General features: G+C 39.2%; 1 pseudogene; it reads right to left on the bottom strand.

Annotated features, from left to right (window-relative positions):
- Nucleotides 1–7901: 7901 nt before the first annotated feature.
- On the bottom strand, nucleotides 7902–10146 carry LOC138156012 (lysine--tRNA ligase pseudogene; annotated as a pseudogene).
- Between the last annotated feature and the right edge of the window lie 4514 nt (nucleotides 10147–14660).

Below are 14660 nucleotides of genomic sequence, written 5' to 3'. Positions count from 1 at the left end.
TAGAAGGAAAGCAGGGGAAAGGGAAGAAGGAAAGGGAAAGGGAAAGAGAAAGAGAAAGGAAAACACTAGAGCAGCTTATCTGATAAAATATATTTTTTTTCAAGTATATAGGGAACTGAGCCAAATTTATAAAAAATAAGAACCATTCCTCAATTGGCAAGTGGTCAAAGGATATGAACATGGAGTTTTCAAAAGATGAAATCAAAGCTATCTATAGTCATGTTATAAAAATGCTTTGAATTACTACTGATTAGAAAAATGAAAATGAAAACAACTCTGAGGAGCCACCTCATGTGTATCATATTGATTAACTTGACAGAAAAGAAAAATGACCAAGGTTTGAGGGAATGAGGAAAAATCAATATATCAATGCACTATGGAGTTGTGAACTGGTCCAACTATTCAGGAGAATAATTTGGAACTCTGACCGAAGTGCTCTAAAACTCTCCATACCCTTTGACCTAGCAATATCACAAGTAGGTCTGTATGCCCCTCAAAAAGTTGTAAAGGGCCCTTATGTACAAAAATGTTTATAGCAGTTCTTTTGGTGGTGGCAAAGAACTGGAAATTGAGGGACTGCCCATTAATTGGGGAGTGGCTGAACAAGTTGTATTATATGTTTGTGATGGAAGAATATGGTGTTGTAAGAAAAAATGAAGGGGATGCTTTTAGAAAGCCTGGAAAGACTTATATAAACTCATACAAAGTTAAGTGAGCTGAACCAGACGAACACTGCACACAGTAATAGCAATATTGTAATGATAATCGACTTTGAAAAACTTAGCTGCTCTGATCAGTACAAGGATACATGACAATTCCAAAGGACTCATGATGAAAAATGTTATCAACCTCCACAGTGGGAACCAATGAACTCTAAGGGCAGATTGATGCATATTGTTTTGTACTTTGTTTTCTTTTTTTTTTCAACATGGCTAATATGAAAATGGTTTGCATGACTTCATATGTATAATAGATGTATTGCTTGCCTTCTCAATAAGTGGAAGAGAGAGTAGGGGGAGGGAGAGAATTTGGAACTGAAAATATTTTTTAAATGCAAAATAATAAAAATTTTAAAAAGAAACACAAAAGAAAGTAGGTATAGGTTAAAATATCTGGAAAGGACTAGTAGAAGAAAGGTATACTTGTCTCAAGACTGAAATTACAGGGAAGTATCCAGTGGAGATTTAAGAGGGAATATGCTATGTATTAGATTATATTTTCTCTAGGCCTGGAGGAAGGCAATTCAATTTAATAAAAATTTATTAAGTCACTATGTACAAAGCACCATATAGAATTTTTCTTGGCTGTTATTGGTTAAAACTTCACTACCTTTTCTATCCAAAATGAATTTGACTCTTTGTATCCATTGTACTAAAATGTAAATAACAGCAGTATAAGGGTGTGCTGGAGATAGCTTGTATTGCCAGAGATTGTTAGAGACTGTTAAATTTTCAGTGTGAGTATTTATACCTTAGAAATGAGCAAATGCTACAACTTGGAGCTTTATTTGTTGTTTTTTAATTTTCCAGAAATTGATAGAGAACATATTAATGTTAACCTTTTTAAAAATAGTTCTGGCTCTTGAATCAGAGGGCTTGGGTTCAAATATCATCTCCTAACCTTATTACCTTGTGATCTTGGTCAAGTCATTTACCATCTTCATGTCTCAGTTTCCTCATTTATAAAATAGAGGGTTGAATGAGATGGTCTCTGAGATACCTTCCCGTGTTAAATCTATGGTCCAACAACAATGTATTTTATTTTTAATTTAATTTCATGTTTATTTTTAGTTACCATCATTCATTTCCACAAGATTTTGAGTTACAAATTTTCTCCCCATCTTTCCCCTACCCACCACAACAAAACAGCATTCCCACTGAATCTGCTCTCTCCTATATCCTCCCCCATGCCCCAGGATTTTCCAGTAGGACAAGATGGAGGTCTATGCCCCAGTGCCTGTATACCTTATTTCCCAGTTGCAGGTAATATATATTCCTTTCAACAATTCTCATACTGAGAAAAGTTTCCTAACTTACAATTATCATTTTTCCATGTAGGAATGTAAATAGCTCAACTTTGATAAGTTCCTTATGATTTCTTTTCCCTGTTTACCTTCTCATGCTTCTCTTGCTTCTTGTATCTGAATGTCAAATTTTCTATTCAACTCTTTTTTTTTTTTCATTAAGAATGCTTGAAAGGCGGCCAGGTAGCACAGCAAATAAGAGCACCGGCCCCAGAGTCAGGATGACCTGGAATCAAATCCAGGCTCAGACACTTAGCACCCACCCAGAAACACCTGGCCAGGTAACCTTGAGCAACTTACTAAACCTTAATTGCTTAGGGGCGGCCAGGTGGTTCAGTGAGTAAGAGCACTGGCCCCAGAGTCGGGATGACCTGGGATAGAATCTGGGCTCTGATACTTTGCACCACACCCAGAAATAACTGGCCTTGTAACCTTGAGCAAGTTACTTAATCCCAATTGCTTATAAAAAAAGAATGCTTGAAAGTTCTCTATTTCATTGAATGACCATATTTTCCCCTGAAACATTATGCTCAATTTTGCTGGGTGTGATTCTTGGTTTTCATCCTAGCTTCTTTGACCTCCAGAACATCATATTCCAAGCCCATTGATCCCCCAGAAGTTGCCAGATCCTGTGTTATTCTGATTTTGTTTCCATAATATTCAAATTGTATCTTGTTGGCTTCTTGTAATATTTTCCCCTTGATCTGGGAACTCTGGAACCTGGCTATAATAATCCTTGGAGTTTTCTTTTGGGGATCTTTTTTCAAGAGGTGATTGGTAGATTCTTTCAACCTCTCTTTTGCCCTCTGGTTCTAAAAATTCAGGGCAATTTTCCTTGAGAATTTCTTGAAAGATGATTTCTAGGTTCTTTTTTTGATCATGAATTTCAGGTAGTCCAATAATTTTAAAATTATCTCTCCTAGATTTTTTCCCAGGTCAATGGTTTTCCCAACGAGATATTTGACATTGCCTTCTATTTTTTCATTTGTTTGGATCTGTTTAATAGTATCTTGATTTGTCATAAAGCCACTAGTTTCCATTTTCTCCAATCTAATTCTGAAGGAATTATTCTCTTCAGTGAGCTTTTGAGATTCTTTTTCCATCTGGCAAATTTGGCTTTTTAAGGCATTCTTCTCCTCATTGGTTTTTTGAGATTCTTTTGCCATTTGAGTTAGTCTATTTTTTAAGGTGTTCTTTTCTTTCATCAGGTTGTTGACTCTCTTTTCATGATTTTCTTGCATCATTCTCATTTCTCTTCCCAATTTTTCCTCCACTTCTCTTATTTGGTTTTCAAAATCCTTCTTAAGCTCCTCTATGGCCTGTAAGCAGTTCATATTTTTCTTGGAAGTTTTTGGTGTAGGACTTCTGACTTTGGTGTCTTCTTCCTGTTCCAGGATTTGATCCTTTTTGTCCCCAAAAAAAGGAATCTAAGGTTTGATTGCTGTGCTTGATTTGCTTCCTTTTCTAGCTCATGTTGCCACTCAATTACTTGACTTTTGAGCTTTTTGCCACAGTAGAACTCTGCTTCCAGAGAGGAGAGCTTTGTCCCAAATTACTGGGGTTTTCACAGCTGCCAGAACTATTAGTTGGCTGCCCTCTCTGAAACCTCCACATGCTACGTCTCACTGGTCACGCACCCCAGGACCTCCACCCTAGACAGCGATCCAGATCCAAGCAGGTTAAAGCAAGAGTGATTACCCTTCAGATTGGTCACTTGGTCCCCCAACAATCTGCAGACCAGGAGCTCTGAAGCTGCCACATGCCTCAGCCACTTTTCATCCAGGGGTAAGAAACTGGACTGTACTCCTGGACTCCCTATTCCCAAAGGCCACTGACCTATCACTTTGTTTTTGGTATTCATGGGTTGATAATTCTGGAAACAGCCATAGATGCTGATGATCCACTCTCTCAATGTCCCTCTAGCCATGGCTGGTTGGGCTGCCCTGGGGCTAAAACTACAGACTCATATGGGGCTGGGCCCTGCTCCCAGAAAGCTGCAGTAGATCTTTCCTGCCAGCCTGCCAGGCTGCCTTCAGTGGGATGTTAGTTTCTTTTTGTCACTTTGTGGGTTCTGTAGCTCTAAAGTTTGTTTAGAGTCATTTTTTACATATATTGGAGGAGGTGGAAGCTAGAGCCTCATGGAAGTCCTGTTTCTACTCCACCATCTTGGCTCTGACCCCAACAATGTATTTTAAAATATTGTCCAACTGATCAATCTAGAACAATCATCTAGAAGTTCTCAATTTTCCTGCTTTTCACATCAGTCTACAGGAAAACTTCAGCTGAGTTACAGGCTGATATACTTATTAGAGTTATTTCCAGTAGTACTGCTTTTTTGCTCCAGGAATAATCTTCTCTGCCTCCCAGATTGTTCTAATAATTAACCGCATCTCTCTTCCCTTGACCTTGTACACTTGCCTGGAGCCCACAGTAGATTAGCTTGGAGCTGCCATCTTGGTTTCTGTGGGACTCTCTTGAGGAAAACATGTCCTTCAGCAGCTTTTAGGTATCAACGGAGCTTATTTTTTAATTTTGTTTGTTTGTTTACCTGGTTATTGATATGAGGGTTTTCTCAGGTTTAAGTATTTCAAGAGGCTTTCCCTAAGTGACTGTTTGTGTCTGTGCCCATGTGATAAATTCCTACAAGGGCTCTTTTGGTGGTTATATCTTCAAGTCTGCTATTTCAATATCATTTAATAGTGTTTATAGAAAATGTTGTTATTTTTACCATTGTTATCATGATCATGATCATCAAGATCATCCTTATTATCCTCATCCAATAGTTTTTATGAAGCAACATTCTACAGGACTTTGACCTTTGTGGGAGAAAGAGTTTTTCAATGTCAAGAACTGGTTCTACCATTAACTCATGATATAACCCATATCATACATTTTTTTGACCTCAGAATGTTGTTTGGTTGTTTCAATAACATCCAAGTTTTTGTGGTCCCATTTGGCATTTTCTTGGCAAAGATACTGGAGTGGTTTGCCATTTCCTTCTCCAGATTTTTTACATATGAAGAAACTGAGGCAAGCAAGGTTAAGTGACTTACCCAGGATCACAGAACTAGTGTCTGAGGCTGAATTTGAACTCAGATCTTCTCAACTCCAGGCCTGCTGCTGTATCCACTGTATCACCTAGATGTTCAAGCATTAGAATACTTGTCTGTAGAATGGAAATGATAATATATGACCTGCCACCTTTCAGAATTTATGAAGCTCCAATGAAATGATGACTGCAATTAAATTGAGAGTTCCTTGTGGGAAGGGTCTCTCTTTTGCCTTTATTTGTGTCCTTAATACCTAGCACAATTTTTGGTTCATGTGCTTAATAAATGTTTAATGACTGACTGACTAACACGATGGGACACAGTTTTTCCATAGAGAATATAATATCTAATATGTTGTGTATTATAATATTTTAGAGACAGCTTTGTGACAGAGTAGATAGAATGCTGTACCTGGAGTTAGGGATACACAGATGTTAGGGACACACCTTTTGGCGTGAGGGTTGCTGACCCTTTTTCGAGGCTACTTCCCACCCTTGGTGTCTACCTGGTACTCAAGTCTTACCTGTGACTCCAAGGAGTTATAGCATGCACAGTGGCCACACCCCACTAAACTATTTGGACAGATGAGCTAAACCAGGCCTGAACACATTGGTGAGTTAGGGAGATATAGAATGGGTGGATGTAAACAACTTGTTACATTGGCCATAAAGGCAGAGCAAGCAGGTACTGTGGAACACTTGGAGTCTGGTTAGAAATGGAATACACCATGTCATCCACTACATCCCAAGCTATCATCAACTGTCTTATCTTTTGTTTTGCTACTGGACTTCAATGACTCTGGATGAGAGAGTGAGGCTGATGACTTTGTGCAACTCTTCCTCATTTAAATCCAATTTATGTGCAAACCAAAAGACGTAACCCATATAATTTTACCATTTTGATAGACCTCAAAGTCCTATGGTGATGGGAAAATGATGGAGCAGCAGTCTTGGATATACTGGTAGCTGTAGTCACAAACCTGCCTGCAGGTGACCTAGGCCATAGAATCATCTTCTCCATGGACTGAAGAAGCAGTGGGATTTGGCAGCCCCTTGGGTGTCTAAGCAGCCTTCTTTTGTTGTTTTTTTTTCTGAAGGGGGGAAGGCAAAGCAGTTGGGGTTAAGTGACTTGTCCAAGGTCACACAGTTAGCAAATATCAAGTGTCTGAGGTCCTTCTGTACTCAGGTCCTTCTGACTCCAGGGTTGGTTCTCTATTCACTGCACCACTTAGCTGCCCCCTAAGCAACTTTTTTAAAGGAACACACTGCTCACCTCCTGGTGTGAAAAAGGGGATAGAAAGATGCCCTAAAAATTGTCTGCTTACTCAACCCTAGCCTGTTTACTGTAGCAGGTCGGGGGTCCTACCCTATGGTTGAAACACAAAAACATGCACAAAAACTTTTGCTAAGAAAATTTCACTCAGCACTGGTACATGGAATGTGCACACATTTATGGACAACGTGAAATCCAGTGTACTTGAAAGGCAGACAGCTCTTGTTGCAAGAGAACTCAATGAGTATAATACCCAAATAAAATCCCTGAGTGAAACAAGACTGGCAAATGAAGTTCAACTTACCAAAGATGGCTGGATAAATGTTTTTCTGGAGTGGCCGCAGTCATAGGGAGGCCATGAAACTGGAGTAGGTTTTGTAATCAAAACCAATCTAGTCTGCAAGCTTGTATGTCTCCCCAAAGGAGTGAACAAAAGGCTCATGACAATGCAATTGGCACTTGCAGAAAAGTACCACAGAACCATCATCAGTGTGTATACTTCTACCATGTTGACCCCTAATGAGGTCAAAGAAAACTTTTATGAAGACCTGAAGACTTTCATTATCAATATGCCAAAAGAGGACAAGCTTGTAATTCTGGGTGACTGTAATACCATATCAGACATGGCAGGGAGTCCTTGGGAGGAATGAAGTTAGAAACAGCAACAGCAGTGATTACTTACTATTGAAGACTTGTGTATCTCATGACCTCATTACTAACACTATCTTCCACTTACCTAAATTCAATAAATCTTCATGGATACACCCCCACAGCAAACATTGGCCTTTAGCAAAACAATGTCATTGTAAGAGACAGACAGGATAGAGAGTAATGAAGGCTATGTGTGATGCAGAGTGCTGGACCAAACATAGGCTTATCCTCTCCTATCTAAACATTTGCATTCAACAAGGGCAGTGACCCCACAGCAATATGACTAACAGATGATTTATGTCAAAAAATTAGAACTATCTCTGAATGTAAACAGTTTGTTAACTTTGAGGGAAAACTGGGTTTATACATTGTTGGCAATAGTGGAGCAGAAAAGAAGTGGGCAGCTTTCAGAGATTTTGTGTATAGCATCACATTTACTTATTTGGACCAGAAGACTCACACACAGCAAGATTGATTTGACAAATTAGGGCCCAATTTTTCCATATTCCCTTCAACATTTGTCATTCTTTCCTTCTAGCAGAAGCTGTTAAACAAAAAAGGAGAACTTCACAGCGTTTACCAGCAGGATAGTTCATCCATCTCTAAGAAGGCAATGTTTAATTCCACCAGATGTAAAATATAAGCAAAGCTTAGAGAGAAGCAGGATTATTGAGTCAATAAGAAGGCAGATGAAATTAAGTTTTATGCCGATAGTAACAATCTGAAGCACTTTTATGATGCCCTCAAGGGTATTTATGGATCTATGGTGCATCTCAACTACTCAGTGCTGATGGAGCTACATTGATTAGTGATAAGGATATGATAGTGGAGAGATGAGCTGAACACTTCCATAATGTTTTCACCAGATCGTCATCATTCAATGATGAAGTCATTGACTATATACCTCAGGTTGAAGTCAATCCCCCTCTAGCTGAACTTCTAACTGAAGAGGTTTTGGATGCCATTAGGGTCCTCTCATGTGGCAAAGTTCCTGGTGCTGATTCTCTTCTAGATGAGATGTTCTTCACCATTCCTGAAATGATCTTTTCAGTGATCTCCATAAGATCATGGAAGTCTGCACATGCTAATGCAAACACAGGCTGTGAATTCAGGATTGTGAATCAAATCAGTTCCTTAATTTCTTAACTTACATCCAATTTCATAAGTGTGGTCAATGCTATAAACTACCAGCATCTTCTGATAGATATCCAGATCATTGTGGTAGGAGATAAAGGGTTATAAACAGCTCCATCTGAGATGGCATTCATCATGGGAATTTGTATCTCAAAGAAGCCCAACTCATCTAGGAAGTTCCTTATATAAGTAATTATCTTGGAGCAGGTGATGAACTTCTGTCTCACAAAATCATTCAGGATCAAGTTTAAGTATCACTTATGACAATGTGTTTCCTTGTGTGTGAGACTGAAATGAAGGTGAGGCAGCATATGAAGCCATGGTTACAAGAGTGTAATCTCAACTCTTCCACAGATTCCCTTGAACCCTAATAATGTCTCCTGTAAAGCCAATCACAAGCAGCTCTCCTGAGGACTGCTGCTGTGAATAACTTTAAGGATCTAATCACATAGTATAGTGAACTCTCTATTTATTCAGCAATAAACTAAAGCAAAACATTCAAGAAACTAAAGATCAGCATTCACAATAATATAACATAGCAACTTATTTACTAAGGTGACCAAAAGTCTTAAACAAAACATAGTCACAATCTCCTCAATCAATATAGAGTACCCAAGTCAAGCATTCTTTCATCTTGACTCCAGGTTGGATTCCAATCATCTTTAAGCCAATCATCCTTAAGGGGTAGCAGAAAGTACAAATACCATCCACCCCTAGGTCACAATAAGTTACAGTATCATCAGTAAGCACTGAGTACCCAAGTAAAACCTTCTTTCATCTTAACTGGAGACTCACTTCCAAATGGCTGGCCACTCCTAGCTCTTGCCTGGATTCACATATAGGCAGCTCTCTGCTCCACTTCTACATCTCAGCTTACTGCTCCACTCCAAACTCTTCAAAATTTCTGTTTCTAGGAAGACAAAGTTTAACAGAGCAGCAACAATATTTATACACATTGCTGGCACTATTATCTCAATTCACTTTCTGTCTGACAAAGTAACACAAACCAACAGACAAAGTTTCTGTCTGAGAAGTCAAACACAAATCAACAGTAAAGTGTCAGGACTTCTGTAACCTGCAGTAAAATCCTCTTTCTGGACTTCTGTAAACAGTAGTAAAGTTCTTTTTCAGGGCTTCTGTATCAACAGTAACATCCTCTTATAGAGCTTCTGTATCAGCAGTAAAGTCCTCTTTCAACAGACAGAATGCGTCATTATGATAAAGTAACATCAACACAGACAGAACAGATTGCCCAAATCACAAACCTTTTCCCTCTCAGTTCTGCTTGGTCCCAGCTTGTGTTGGAGTTTTTCTCTGCTCTGCTCCTTCCTGCTGTACGATTCTTGTTCTACCCTTCCTATTCTGCTCTATGGACAAGCTCCTCCAACTGTGGGCTCCATGTGATTACATTAGGCCTATTAAGGGCAGGGAAGGTTTCCAAACTCCCTTAGGCCTATTAAGGGCAACACAATGTATACTGTTTCCAACAAAGACTTGACACAATCAAAGGCAAGGCTCAAAGGCACTTGAATAGCTGAAACAAGCAGCAAAATACTACTTTGCTTGCAATTATATCTCCTCACCAAATTTTGTTATTTATATGAAAAATTCTTCTTCTGATTTGTGATTCCTGAATGAATTTTCCCCTAGAAGTCTGTTTGACATAGATCTGGTCTGCCACTCTCATAGATCTGGGACTTTACTGATGTCAGTCAGGAGGTCACCTGGTTATAAATGATTATACTATTTGATGAAGTGGGTGAATGAGGTGTCTTCATGAAACTTGTATGGGTGAAGGTTCTCTCCACGACCTTCAGCTACTAGATCATCTGGCTGTGACTTTGTAATATTGATTTGGGTCCAGACTCTCCTCATTAGCAGGGATGCCATTATTAACAATGGGATTGGTAGTGGTGGCTTGACTAGGCAGCTTCTCACTGAGCTCTTTATCTCCCTCTCAGCCATTTTCTTCTCTGCCTTTAAATGTCTCTTCACCTCATTTTTGCTCAATTTCATCTTGGTGCTGTCTGTGGTCACCACCACTCCCTACATTTCTGCCATCCTTACCTAAGGACCCAACCTGAAAGGGGACCAGTATACTTTTGAGAGGTGTACATACAGATGAAGACGTTGATGCACACACAGATTATGAGGTTAGTGCATGGATTGCCAGAGTTTGTTCAGTGTTTGGGAGGCTCCAAAGGAAAGTGTGAGAGGAAATGTATCAGACCACCCACCAAACTGAAGTTTTACAGAGACATTGTGTTGACCTCATTGTTGTATGCTTGTGAAACCTAAGCAGTATACCAGCATCATATCAGGAAACTGAATTACTTACATTTGAATTTTCTTCGGAAGATTCTGAAGATCATCTGGCAAGATAAAGTAATTGACAATGACGTACTTTCTTGAGCTGAATTGCCAAACATTTAAACCCTAATGCAGAGAGTGCAACTCTAATGAACTGGCCATATTGTTTGAATGCCAAATATACATTTATCTGGAAGACTATGGAAGACTTACAAGGCAGACACTCACAGGGAGGTCAGAAAAAGCTATATAAGATTACCCTCAAAGTCCCTCTGAAGAACTTTGGAGTCCATTGTGAGGCATGGGAGATGCTAACATAGGACCATCCATCACGGTGCGCCTACATAAAAGAAAGTACTATTCTCTATGAACAAAACAGTATTTTAGTAGCTCAAAAGGAACATGAGATATGCAAATCTAGAAACATCTGCACCACAAACATTCACATGGATCATATCTGACTTGTGGCAGAACCTTCTGAGCTCATATTGGTATGATCAGCCACAGTTGAACACAATCTACCTAGACTCAGACATAGTGATGTCATTTTGGTCCCCTTCAAGTATGAAGGACAACAATCAACCAACCAAGGATTTGGGAGACTTTTGGTGTGATCAGTCACAGTCAGACACATTGTATATTGACATAGTGAGATAGTTTTGGTCCTCTTTGAGAATGAAGGACAAGAGCTACCCAGAGCAGATGTGGATTTAGGGAGATCTGAGTTCAAATCTGGCCTCTGAAAGGAGCTGTGTGCTTTTAGACACATCACTTAGCCTCTGTTTGCTTGAATTTTCTCATCTGTAGAATGGGGATAATACTAGCACCTAGTAGCCAAGGTTGTGATGAGGATGAAAGGAGATATTTGTAAAATACTTTGCAAACACTAAAGTTCTATTTAAATTCAAGTTATTATTATCATTAATTCATGTTTATTTTAACCCAACTAATGTGGTTGACAGTGAAAGTTAAGTCTTTTAATTAGGACCAAATTCCCCAAAGTTCTTTATTTAGTGTCATCATATTGTTTCTATTAGACAGCATTTATTAAGCACATATTTAGACACATAGTCTTGAGGTGACATTTATGAGGGTAATGAAGTCTTTTTTACTATGCTAAGAGGCAGCATTGGATGATAGGAAGTTCACTGGACTTAAGATCAGAAAATGAGTGGCTTTTGATTCTCTTTCTGCTACTTAGCATCCTTGTTACCATGGATAATTTCATTAACTTCCCCAAGTTGCATGTTTTAGAGAGAAAATGTAAAATAGGGAATAATGCTTTGAATATCATCCTCACAGGGTACTTGTGAAGAACAAATGAATTAACTTATTTAGTATATTTATAAATCTTACAGCTTTATATAAATATCAGCTGGACCTCACGGATTCCCACTGCTTCTCCTATTACCTGACTTCATAGATTAGCTATAGACATGACTCAAAGAAATGTCACTATTCCCTGGGAAAATGGATTCCTTGCTTTTTATTTTTGAACTTTGAACGTTCCAGAGAGAAATATCCACTATCACCTCCCCACCAGAATTCTGCATTAGAGACTTATCCTTTTGGCTTCTAATGCCTGTTTCTTTAATACAACCTTGTCAGTTGTAGATCATTCAGTGTGAATGAGTTTCTTGTGAGTAGTGTTGGGTTGGAAAGGGAAAGGGGCTGAGGGAAACCATCAGGGTGGGTGTTCACATCAGTTGAGATCAATGGAGCTAGCTGGGGACAGGAAGACAAAATTCCTGGACTCTCTGGCCCAGATGGGGCTACTGTTCTGCAGAGGAAGTAGTGAGAAGAGAAAGCAGGAACCCCTGAGGAATGAAATTGATGCTTTCTATCTCCCCCTCATCTTCACAATGTCACAGCCCAAAGAAAAGCATCCATTGAAAAGTTTTATTCAAGCCTAGCTTGATCAAGGAGAAAGTGCCCTGGAAAGCTCATGCAAGCTGAGTTGATAGCAGCCCCAGTGAATCTCAAGGGCAACCTTATCGCTTCACAAGCTTTCAGTTTGCCTTTTCTCTTACTGACAGGCTCTGATAGGGAGCAGATGCAGCCGGCCTCTGAAATCCTTAGGCAGGACCTCTCTGTGCCTTTCAGCTCCCCACTTCTCTCTCCTATAGATGGGTCTAATAGTAAATGCAATTTCTATTGCCTCTGGGTCACAGAACCAGGGGATGTCAGAGCTGGAAGAGGTCCTAAAACACCAGGATGATAGACTCGAGAGCATGGGATGTCAGACTTTATTCTGGTGAATTGAGGATTCAAGTGATCTCATTTGATTCAATTAAGCAAATATCTGCTCTCCTCAGGATACTCCACTAAATTCAGGCTGAAGATACAAAACCAAAAATGTTAACAGTCCCTGCCTTCAGAATGCTTACGTTTTACTGAGGGATACATTTTCACAATCACCGTAATTATTCTACAAAGTAATTCGAGAAGGAGAAAATGCTAGAAACTGAAGGGGGAGGGGATCAAGAAAGGTTTCACAGAGAGGTTGCAGCCTGAGCTTAGCATTAGTGGAAGATAAGTAATTTTAAAGATGAAGATGCAAAGAGAATGCATTTCAGGCAAGAGGAATGGCTTCTACAAATGCAATGGGAACTATAAATCTCTAGAGTCTGAGATCAGAATGACTGGGGTGTATAATACATAATGGAGAGTCATATTAAAAAGAGGATTAGAAAGGTAGACTGGAGGTATATGGTGGAGGACCTTGAATGCCAGGCCCTCCACAGGTGCTAGTCTTTTTCTTTCAGACAGGTGGGACTTCACCACTAGCAGTTACAGAACCAGGGAACAATGTGGTTAGATATATGCCTTAGGAAGGTTATTTTGACAACCAAGTGGATGATGGATTGGAGAAGTACATTGTATTATAGAAATTAAAATGTTAGGCCTATAAAAGAGACCTTAGAGATTGAGTGGTCTAACTCTATTATTTTACAGAGAAGGAAATAGAGGCCATGAGAAAGAAGTGGTTTGATCAAGGTCGTACAACTAGTCAGTGACAGAACCACGATTAGAACTCAGGTGTCCTGACTCTCAGACTAGTTTTCTCTCATATAATAGAATCATTGCACCATGATTAATGTGTATGTGTCCTGTTTCCCCAATCTAAGGACGAGTTCATTTAAGGCAACAGCCTAATATAAAGTTTACATCTGTTTTTCCACATCTTCCACTAATGTCCCTTATACCCTCTCTGGGCATCTGTTATCACATATGTAAAAACGAAGGGATTAGACTCAATGAGCTGCAAGGTCCCTTCAAGATTTAAATCTGGTCCAGCAGTAATTGATACTACATGATTGTAATTGTGGGGTGGTGGTGGTGATGCAAGACTATGAGACCATGAGAGACTATGCTAGCCAAGTACAGTTTCAGATCAAACCTACCAAGCTAAAAAAATGGTTTTCAGTAAGGTTCAAGCAATTGCTGGTGTGTCTGTCATCTTAAAACTAGTGTGGAGGGGTCCAATACCAGTTCTGCAAGGGGTGGAGAATTTTTTAGTCTTAATAACTTGTCTAGTTTCTTAAATTCTATTAAATTTTCTATTACTAAAATATTAAGGTCTCACTGTGACTAAAACACTGTGCTAGGCACTAGGGAAACAAAGAGAAAAAAATGAAATCTTCCCTGCCCTCAAGGTGTTTAATTCTACTAGGGAGATCATTAGGTATACAAGTAAGTGTTCACAAGGCTGTACAAAGGAATAAAAGGGAAAGAACACAAATAACTAGAGGCATCAGTAGGCATCACCTACTCTGAAAAAAGTAATCAACAAGTTGAGTCAAAGAGCATTTATTAAGCACCTACTGTATGCCCAAGGGACTGTGCTAAGTACTGGGGATCAAATAAAGGTAAAGACTTTAACTAGCCTAAAAGAGCTCATATTCTAATGGGGGAGATAATATGAAAACAACTATGTACAAACAAGACTATCTATATCTATCTACCTATCTATCTACCTATCTACCTATCTATCTATCTATCTATCTATCTATCTATCTATCTATCTATCATATATGTGTATACATATATAAATTGGAGACATTCTCAGAGGAAAGGCACTGGTATTAAGGGGAGTCAGGAAAGGCTTTTTGTAAAAGGTAGGATTTGAGTTAAAATTTGAAGTAAGCCCAGGGAAACCCAGAAGTAGAGATGAGAAGGGTGACAATTCCAGGCATGGGGGATAGATAGCCAGTGAAAAT

This window comes from Petaurus breviceps, unplaced genomic scaffold, assembly GCF_028583685.1.
Source record: "Petaurus breviceps papuanus isolate PSGF00001 unplaced genomic scaffold, PetGlider_PUasm1.0 98, whole genome shotgun sequence".
Lineage (NCBI taxonomy): Eukaryota > Metazoa > Chordata > Mammalia > Diprotodontia > Petauridae > Petaurus > Petaurus breviceps.
This window is presented reverse-complemented; position numbering and strand designations above follow the sequence as displayed.